This window comes from Myotis davidii, unplaced genomic scaffold, assembly GCF_000327345.1.
Source record: "Myotis davidii unplaced genomic scaffold, ASM32734v1 scaffold556, whole genome shotgun sequence".
NCBI lineage: Eukaryota > Metazoa > Chordata > Mammalia > Chiroptera > Vespertilionidae > Myotis > Myotis davidii.
In genome coordinates, this window is record NW_006287671.1 from 2,241,184 (window position 1) to 2,252,541 (window position 11,358).

An 11,358-nucleotide genomic window follows, 5' to 3' on the forward strand; every position below is an offset into this window, starting at 1 on the left:
GATATTTGGTTCGGTTTAGCTTTCAAAGAACCAGTCCTAGAAATGGCACAGCCATCACTTCTGCTTGTACCGCTTTGGCCAGAACTCAGCCACGTGCCACACCTGACTACAGGGGACTAGTATTGGAGTTTGCAGAGAGCCCAGGGAGAACAGAACAAGAGTGGTGGTGACCACAGCAGCCTAAAACAGCCAAGGCCAAAAGAAGCCAGAAACAAAGACCACATATTACATGATGCAAAGCATATGAAATATCCAGGCAGGTTGATCTATAAGGACAGAAGCAGATTAGTGGTTGCTTAGGGGTGGGAGGGGCTCGAGGGGAATAAAGGGATGATAACTAAAATATCATACAGGTTTCCTTTTTGAGATGAGAAAAATGTTTCAAAATTGGTAATGATGGTTGCACATATATGTGGTGATGATTGCACATCACACATATGTGAATATACCGAAAACCATTTAATTGTAAAAGATGAATTGTATAGCATATGAATTATATTTCAATAAAGCTGTTTAAAAAAACAAGACAGACTAGGTATATGGGAATCATTTGCACAACCTTTGCAACTTTTCTGTAAGTATTTAACTATGAGAAAAATAAATGATTTTTTAACTATTAAAAAAATAAAGAACTAAGACCAATTTCAAGGATAGTGATTATGTTTCCCTGCAGTGTCTTCCCTCTCACCTTTTTCTCAGGTGAAATCTGGTGAAACTAAATATGAAAGGCCTTGTATTTCAAATCAGAAAGCTTCAACGTTAAGGGAGGATTTCGGTCTGTCTGGGGTTCACTTTCCTATTTTGCAAAATGGGAATAATACATTGACCTCAAAGGTTTGTTGTACTGATTAATATAGTAAGTCTGAAAACCTTGGCAATGCAGGCATCTAGTTGGCTCTTGATTAAAGAATATTAATTACTTAAACTATTCAAATGGAAATGAAATATTAAAATAAAACTAACCCAATAAAAAATGTAAGACTTAAACAGATACTTCACAAAAAGAAGATGTTCAAATGTTCAATGTTGCGGGTAAAATGTTTGTGTCACCCCCCAAAAATATATATAAATGTTGAAATCCTCCAATATGATGGTATGTGGAGGTAAGACCTTGGAGAGGTTGATTAGGTCATGAGGGTGAAGCCCTCATGAATGAGATTTGTGCCCTTTATAAGACTAGACATAAGAAGAGAGCTCTCTCTCTCTCTCTCTCTCTCTCTCTCTCTCTCTTTCCTTCCCTCCATCTTCTCTCTCTGACATGTAAGCCTATAGCAAGAAAATGGCTGTCTACAAGCCATGGACCAGCCCCCACCAGGCACTGCTTTCCCAGCCCTCAGAACTGTGAAAAATAAATGTTTAGGATTAAGCCACCCAGTCTATGAAATTCTTGTTACAGCATCTGGAATGGACTAAGACAATCAATAAGCATATGAAAGAGTGCTCATCATTAGTCATCAGGAAAATGAAAAGCAAAACCACAAAGAGATACCTTATACAGTCCAGAATGGTTAAAATTAAAACCAACTCTACTAAGTGTTGACAAGAATGTGGAGCAACTAGAACTCTCATCATTGCTGGTGGGAGTTTAACATTTGGAAACAGGTTGTCACTGATAAATTTAAATGTTTACTTACCCTATGGTCTACCAATAACACTGCTAGGTATTTACCAAGTAAAATAAATGTATATGTTCATAAAAACAGCTATCCATAAATAACAGCTTTATGTATAAAAAGCAATAATTGTTACAGTCCAGGTGTTCATCAATAGAAAAATGCATAAACAAATTGTGGTATGTCCATACAGTGGAAAAATACTGAGTAAAAACAAAGAATAAACTACTGATATACATAACATAGATGAGTCTCAAAAAATGTGCTAAGTGAAATGATGCACAAACAAAAGAACACATATGTATGATTCCATTTATATAAAGTCCGTAAACAGAAAATGAATTAATAGTGACAGAAAGCATGTCAGTGGTTACCTGGAGGTGGGAGTTGTAGAATAAGAACTGACTAGAAAAAAGTTTGCAATCACTTTCAAGAGTGATGGGATTATTTTATATTTCAATGAGGGTACATGCATTTGTCAAAATTCATTGTGTTGAAGACAAGATTTATGCACTTTACTGAATATAATACAATACTTTTAATGTAAAAAATAAGGAAATGAGCTAATGGAAGGAGAAAAAAAACTATTCTATCCTTTTGGCCTTGGAAATGAGAGGGTGTGTGGTGCCTACATGTGCGTCCCACAAGCTGCCTTCCCAGGTCACCAGGGTGCAGAGCCCTGGAAAATGACCTCTTTAGGCTCAATGTCATCTAAAGACAACTTTGTAAATAGCCATGCCCAGTGTACACCAGGGTGGTCAATGTATTACATAGTACTGTAAAAAAAACTATAATAACCTCTAACCCAGACATCTTGGATCACATTTTTCGTAAGTTATAGAAAGCTAATGAAAACAGGAAATCAAGCACATTGAAGACATGGCAGAAAAAAAAATCCAAAATAGACTAAAATGCAAATGAAGGCTACGAGAAAAAGACAAAAGATGCTTTTTTTTCAGCTGCAAATTATTCTGGACACAACTCGGGAGAGGAGGAAATGAGAATCCTGGGATAGAAGGGCAATCAAAGGCAAGGAGACTCGGAACATTCAAAGCATTGTGCATATGCATGGAGGGGGGAAAGCTGCATAAGTCTGCGTATTAACTTACAGCCGGGAAGCCAGTTAAAATGGGAATTTAATGACTCTGACGGCTTATGTCTTATACATGAACAGGAATGGAATCAAAGTTGGAGGCAGAATCTTATTAAGTTACTGGAGCAGATTTTATTCCTTCATTTTTAGGTTTTAAGACCTAATCTTTGGTGTGATAGAAACAGTCAGCTACCTGTTAGTAAACTTTGAATGTTCTTCTAATGGCTAATGAGACTTTACTGTTGTCAGCCATTTATGCAATGCACATGCTTAGTAGCTCCTCTTTAAAAAATGTTCATAGATTCTAAAATAAGAACAAATTATGTACACGTATAAATAAGAAAGTATGTGCATCACTGCTGTTTATGGATTGTGCCTATTATAGTATCTGACCTATATTATCTATTTCTCTTAATAGTTTGATTTTTTCATATATTTCAAGTTTACATTGTTAGGAATATAAAGATTCATCATGATTACATCTTCTCTGTGGATTATACACCTTACTAAATAGAAATGATAACTCCTTTTCTCATGTCATGCTTTTCCCTTCGACACTGTCTCTATCAGCCATTCACATTCCTGTGCTTGCCTTTCCTTTGGCAGAGCCTGCCTGTTCTTTAATTGTTCATGTTCCTGGGTTGCTTTGTTTTAGGTGCATTTCTGTTAAACAGTATGTGGCTGTATTTTAGAGTCGATGCTGATGGGTTTCGTTGCTGCTTGGATTGGGTCTGGCTTCTCTGGGGCTTTGTGTCTTGTTTGGGAACACAGAGTCCTTGGCCCTCACACTTAATAGTGACATCTTCCTCCACCTCGTCCATGCAAACAACAGCTCCTGTGGCCCCATCCGGGACCTGACCTCCGCCAGCTCCAGCATCTCAGGTTTAAGCATCTGTCTGTCTATGATCACCACTCCCGGTATCAATCCTCAGCAGTTCCTTAGCCCCACTTAGACCTCAGATGATTGAATATGCCCCTTTATCACTTCTCCCTCAGCCCAAACTAGACTACACAGCCTGTCGCTGTTGTCATTCTGTGCAGATTCCCAGCCCTCTGTGCATATATGGCCTCACTCTCCTTTCCTGTCTCCGTCACGGGCACTTGGCAAGTCCCATCTTGACTGAACCCAGCTCTGTTTACTCTCTACCCGCATCCGAGCAGCAAAACTCAGATGAACATGGAGCATCACTATGGCCTTTATCTCTACAGTGACTTTACTCCGAAGGTTGCTTTGCACCTACATTTTCTACCCTCTGGTTTCTCTGAAAATATAACCCTGTGCTCTCTTATCTTCCAGGAACATTTCTGGCTCCCTGGTGATAGTATCTCTTCTTGTTTCAAAGGCTGTGTTTTTTTTTTTTAGCAACTGTTCCTCTTACTTCAAAAGTGGGAGATGGATTCGTTCAGCTCACTCTCTACACTAATCTTCTGTCAAGTCATGGATTGTTGGTAATACACTCAGAACCAACCAAATGCTTTTTCATTTTATTGAAGAGGATGGGACAAATACTGATATATAATGAGGGCCGGCCTGGGGAGTGGGGAGGTGCTTCATCCCCCTTGGCCCTTTGGTAACAGAATCAAAAAGATATCAGTCTGCCCTAGTTGGTTTGGCTCAGTGGAGAGCGTTGGCCTCAGACTGAAGGGTCCTTGGTTCGATTCTGGTCAAGGGCACATGCCTGGGTGGGGTGTGTAGGAGGCAGCCAATCGATGATTCTCTCGTATCGTTAATGTTCTCTCTCTCTCTCTCTCTCTCTCTCCCTTCCTCTCAGAAATCAAAAAAAAAATTTTTTTAATTTTTAAATGGGAAAGAAATCAGTCTAGAGAAAGAACCAGCAAGGCTCAGTATCTTCCCCTGAGCCAACAGACAGTAATAGGGAAAATGCACTATCGCCCCCATGGAAAAGAGGAAAGGAACTAGAACTCTGAAGAAAATAGAGCAGAAAAACATATTACCCAGTCACACTACAAATGATTCTCTTTTAAATGATCAGTCCCCAGAATAAACATTAAATTTACAAGGTCTTATTCTTTTACTTGGTTTCACTACCTTAAAATATATCTGCTATATAGATCGACTGCATCCTTCATTGCAGGCCTAATGAATTTTTGGCATCGAAAACCTGATCCATTTTTGGTGCATACCTTATAAAACTTCATGTCTGTCAGATTCTTTAATGGACACAGAAGGTCATTAAATCTCCAGGCATTTCTGCAGCTCAGGCCTGGAAAGTAGCAAATCCCTTTTTTTTTTTTTCAAATTTAGTGATGGTCTGTATTATACAGCCGACTACAAAGATCTGATTGGACTGAGAACCTCCAAATCTGCTGAAGGTCTTTCTGAACCTGCATTTGTAATTCATGGTTCCGGAAGTCGGGCCCCACACCCAGTGGACATTTTTGGCAGCAAGAAGGAAAAATGATTAGTCACCTCTCAGCCAAAGTTGGAGAGGTGGTTCCTACCTTTAGGTTGATGGCATGGGGCTTTGGTCAGTTGGGTTTCCACACAGGGAAGCATTCCAGAATATTCCTCTCCAGCACTGCAGTCCTTCAGGCAGATGTGGTAAGGTTGACAAGGTCCACATGACTATTGAAATACTACATACGAGTGGTGAAATTGAAAAGATCATTGAGTTTGAGATGAATTGGTGGGTCCGGGTGTAGCCTTGCAGTTATTTCATGGGCAGGATCTGGAGAAGAGGGTTGGTGATCATTATAACACAGCATAATCAGCTTTGGAGTTAGAGTTGTGTGGACCTCAGTTCTGCCACTGACTAGCCATGTGGCCTCAGGTAAAACACCTCACCTCTCTGAGCTCCAGTAAAATTGAGATTGTAACAGCGTTGTTCCATGAGATCACAATGGAAAGTATGTATTAAATCAGTCATGTGCTGAGTAAGTCAGTACTCTTGTATTGAGGATTTGACCCTTTCCAAAGATTCCAAGTTCCAAGGACTTCAAATTTTCATAACTCTCTCCGGTGCCATTAGCTACAACAAGGTGACAAGAGTTGGTACTTGCACATAGTAGTTGCTCAGGAAATACTTACTAAGTTGGTTTAATTTAACTGTGTCCCCGACCCTGATTAATCTGCCATTATCATTCCAATACACTGCGGACTCTGCAGTCCCCAGAAAGACCAGATTGATCCTAGAGCCTCTAAAACTAACGCAGAGATGGGATATGAGGACAGAGTGATCAGAAACAGGGCAGTACAGCAAGATGACCACTCTCCAGGGCTGGAACAGTGTCTAGTAATTAGTGTCCAGGGCACATGGATAAGGGTTAACACCATCCTAGGTGTTGGTCGTTGCTCTAGGAAACCACCCATAGCCCATTTTAATTCAGACTTCTCAGAACCTTCTAGAAGGCCTGAGTTCCTAAAATTATCTCAGGATTTAGGAGTGAAATCTTCGATCTCCCCACTCATCATCCACATACCTGAAATGACCAAGCCTCTTGGTCATCCTACCGGTGCGCTGGACATCATAACCTTGAGGGTCTCCTTTTTGCTGAGACTTGGGAATAAATGGAACTGCTTGGGGGAGGCATTTTCCCACATTCTGGCCTATAATAACAGCCACTTGGTAGCATCACATTCAGCCAATCTGCCCTAATATGTTTATAGCTCCATTATTACAGAAGACCAAAAATCACTGCTATGGAGATCCTGGAGGAATCCAAGTAAGGTCAGTAATTTCTCTTTTTCTTGTTGTGGGCAGCTGAGTTTAGCTTGCATGAACACCAGAGTTCGGGTTTCTCGCAGAGCCCTGATTTTGGAAGGCTAGATCATCAGAGACAGCTGATGTTTGCTCCATCCTATAGGTTTGGGACCCAAGTGAAAATGAAATGGAAAGCCAGCCCACAGATTCTCATCAGTCACTTTAACGATCTCAACAGGTAGTCAGAGACCCAGGCCACGTGGGCACCGTCCTCTTGGGAATTCAGGCATCTTTCAGGTTCTCAGAGGACTGACTGCAGCCCAGCTGGGAGTCCAGCATGCGAGCATTAGCATTCACACCTGTATTCCAATGATGAGGAAGCAGCACTCCCTCCCTCCCCAAAGAAGAGATCACAGGGCGATGATGCCCGACCTTCTGCTTGAATTAAAATTATAGTCCAGTCGTGGTCAAATCTCAGCTTGAGGAGCCTGCCTTCGAATAAGGGGTGGGAGGAGAATACAGAGGAGTGCCTACAGCTAAAGTTAGCCACTAAAAGGATGTTAAAATACACATAATGTCCTTTCTTTTATGAGCGGCACTGACATCAGATAGTAGTTATGGCTTCTTAATGTCTTTACTTGTTCAAAGAAGTTGGCAATCCCATATTATATTATTCATGCCCCACTCCATCCCTGTTCCCTTTTTTTTTTTAAATTGCTGATCTTTGAAATTCAGAAATACAGGCCATCTGACAAAAAGTAAAATAGCAATATGTTTGTGCTGTAAACCAGCTGTGGGATAGCAAGCAAACCCCTCGGATTCCATGGTCTTTAGTTTCTTCATCAGGAAATTCCGGGGGAGTGGAGCCAGTGCACCCCCACCGGTGTGCTCATGCATAGCTTGGTGGCTTGGGGTCTCCTGGGGATCACACACATAATAAATTGCAATTTTTAGGAAAACTTTTTAAATGATGGAAATTACTTAGGTACATTTCAGATACCTATAACACTGTATAAGTATAGATCAAGAATTTTTCACAACATATAAATCTAAGGAATTTCTTTCTTTCTTTCTTTCTTTCTTTCTTCCTTCCTTTCTTTCTAATAGTGGCTGTAACAGTCCTCCACCTAGCTTTCTTTGCTCTCCCTGCTCTCCGTTTGTTTCTGAAATGCCCCAAGTGGAGACATTGGCACCAAAAGTAGCCAACAAGCCGGGACCCAGCCCTGTCCGTAGCCTTCCTGGCTGTGCTATTCTCTCTCCCAAGTTTCACTTGGAAGCTCATGATTAATCCGCCCCCACAGCAGGGCTCGCAGCGCTGACCAGCCCTCCTCAGCTGCAGGCAAAAGCTCATAAATCTGAGGAGGTAAAGACAGAGGGCAGCCAACAAACCCCTCTTTGAAAGCGTGGGGAGTGCCGAGGCAAGATCTCTGGGAATGTTATGGACACAATCCTGGCCGCAGCTTTTTGCTCCAGTCAACTAGCTAGGGATTCATAATCCAAAATTGGCATCTAAAAGTGTGCTCAGGACATACCTCAGACTTTCAGCTCCTCAGATCCCAGAGCAGGGGTTCACTGTGAAGTTAAATATCCTCTGAATCTCCAAGGCTATGGGATCTTAAGACAGAGCCCAGGAAAGAAGATGCAATGGTTTCTGATCCTACTTCTGCAACTGACCAGCCATGTGACCCTCAGCAATTAATCCCTCTCAGGGTCAGTTTTGTCTTCATTGAAATGAGATACAACCATGGCTTGTCATCAGGCTTCAATAAGACAATGCAAGGAAAGCACTTAGCACAGCAGTGGGCATATAGAAGGTGCTCGAAGAATATGTCATTGTTATCCAAGGGTTTGTCTGTTATAGCAGTTGTCAAAGTTTTTGGTCTCAGAACCCCTTTGCACTTTAAAAAATTATGGAGGCCCTCAAAGAACTTTTGTTCATAAGGGATATGTCTTTTTATATTTACCACTTTTGCTATTAAAACTAAAACAAATCTAAAACACAAGAATACAGAAGCCCACATTCCGTTAACCATCAGAGTAATGATATCATCACATGTCATCTGGCTTCTGGAAAACTCCATGTACATTCAAGAGAATGACAATGAACCCAGCAGGTGTGATTCAGCAGTTGAGTGTCAACCCATGAACCAGGAGGTCACGGTTCGATTCCTAGTCAGGGCGCATGCCCAGGTTTCAGGTTCGATCCCCAGTAGGGGGTGCGCAGGAGACAGCTGACCAATGATCTCTCTCATCATTGATGTTTCTCTCTCTCTCCCCGTTTCCCTTCCTCTCTCTGAAATCAATAAAAACATATATTTTTTAAAAAGAGAGAGAGAATGACAACGAAAACGGTAGACAGCAGCTTAGTTATAGCTTGGACCTGTACAGACCTCAGATTACAGTATATTCTTTTGGTGTATTATGTTCTTTTTTTCAAGCAATAGTATACTTTAAACTGCCCCAAACTATGGCTGTCCTAATCAATTGGATGCCATCAGGTAAAGAAGCCAAGTCTTATTTTAAGGAGCTATTTACAAGTTGGTGCCAAGAACTCTCCCTTATATTATTATCTATGTAATTAAGTCTACAATTTGCCTCATGTCTTTTAATTCTCTTCTGAACAGAAGTGATAAATGTCCAATAACAATAATAATTGCGGTTATATACTGGGCACCAAGGTGCCAGACTATGGCAGGAGCATAAACAACAAGTTGTCTTTCTTGATGCTTATAATCACCCTACAATATACCCACATTTACTCCAATTTTATAATTTTTATGAGGAAAAGTTAAATAACTTATGCAAAAATTATATTAGTAATTGGAGCACCCAGAAGGAGCCCAGACCTCCCTGATTCCAAACATATGCTACAATTTAACCTTCCTCTCTAGCTCGCTACACACACACTTCACAATCATTTTGTTTTCTTATATTTTAAGATAGTGGTAGTGGTTGAGTCATGACTTCTTTTTTTTTTTTAACAAATCCTATTTCACTATCAAAACCTCCACTGCCATTTTTGCAAAAATTGACCAGCTGATCTAAAATTTATATAGAAATGCAACGAATTCACAATAACCAAAAATATCTTGAAAAAGTTGTAGGTCTTCATACTTCCCAATTTTAAACTTACAACAAAACTACCATAATCAAGACAGCCTGGTGCTGGCATGATGATGGACAATATAGATCAGTGGAATGGAATTGAGAGTCCAGATATAACCTTGATTTTCAGCAAAGATGCCAAGGCAATTTAACGGGGAAAAATAGTCTATTCAACAAATGGTGCTGGGACAACTGGATATTCACTGCAAACGTAAGAAGGTGGAGCCCTACTTCACACCATATACAAAAAATAACAGAATATGGACCCAAGATTTTTTGAGCTAAAACTATAAATTCTTAAAATAAGACATAGGAGTAAATATTCACACCCTTGGATTAGGCAATGTTTTTCTTTAGATAAAACACCAAAAGCATAAGTGAAAAAAGGAAATATGATCCATTGAACTTCATAGAAATTAAAAACGTTTGTGTTTTAAAAGAAACCCCTAGGAAAGTGAAAACACAGCCCACAGGATGGGAGAAAACATTTGTAAATCATATACAAGGGACTTGTGTCCAGAATACATAAAGAACTCTTACAACTCAACAATAAAAAGACAAATGACTCAATTTATAAATGAGTAAGAGGTTTGAATAGACATTTCCCCAACACAAATAGCCAACGAGCACATAAAAAGATGTTCAACATCATTAGTTATTAGGGAGATGCACATCAAAAGCACAATAAGGTGCCAATTCACACCCACTAAAAGGACTAAAATAAAAAAAGAAAGATAATAACAAGTGTCAGCAACGACGTAGAGAAGTTAGAATCCTCAGACACTACTGGTAGGAACATAAAATGGTACGGCTACTTTAGAAAACGATCCGTTCCTCAAAAGGTTAAACACAGACCCAGCAATCCCACTCCTAAGTACACACCAAGAGAACTGAAAACATTTGTTCACCAAGAACTTGTACATGAATGTTTACAGTAGAATTATTCATAATAATCAAAAAATGTCTTGAAATGTCATTTAACTGATATATGATTAAGTAAAATGTATGTACATATGTGTGTATACACATAATAAAATATAATTCAGCATGAAAACATGCTAAATGAAAAAAGAATGTCCAAAAAAGCACATTTATATAGCTTCATTTATATAATGTATCTACAATAGGCAATCCATAGGGACAAAAATGGGGCTCTAGAATGCGGCTCTGGTGAATGGGAAGTTACTTGTAAAAGGCTTTTTTCTGGGGTGATGAAAATATTCTGAAATTAGTGGTGATGGTTGCACAACTTTGCGAATATACTAAAAATTACTGAATTGTTATGGTATGTGAAATATATCTCACTAAAGCTGTTATTTTTAAAATGTCAAATCCTATTCTTGGATTGGGCTTTATATCATTGCATTACTTCTGTTTTTCTTGATCTTCTTACCCACCCCAGGCAGTGAATCTAAAAACGAAACAAGTTATTAATTTTATTTAGTTGAAGTACTCTGTATTGCTGAAAGCTGAAGGAAATACTGTTTACACCCAAGCAAACCATATCATAAATTAAAGCTAGGGAGTACATGTAAATAAAACCAGCAATGATTCAAGATTTCAGCTTGTGAGTGGGTGTTATCCAGAGAAAATGTGTTTCATAGGTGGGGAAAAAATGGGCCTGCTTTTGTGAGCAGGATTGGGTCACTTTAAGCAGATAATAAATGCTATGTCCCCATGTTTTACCCTCTTGTGCCCCACCGCCCAAGGTACCAATTCTCACCTCAATTCACCAACATTCTGGGAGCCTCTGGAGACAGCTAATGGACACCAGCAAGCTCCAGAGTCCTGTCTTCTGCAGAGGAAGGCTGTTAGCAGGGTTGGCAGGAGCCTGAGCCTCTCTGAAGAGCCACGGACCCACCTGAGTCTTGCAGACCAGCTGTCC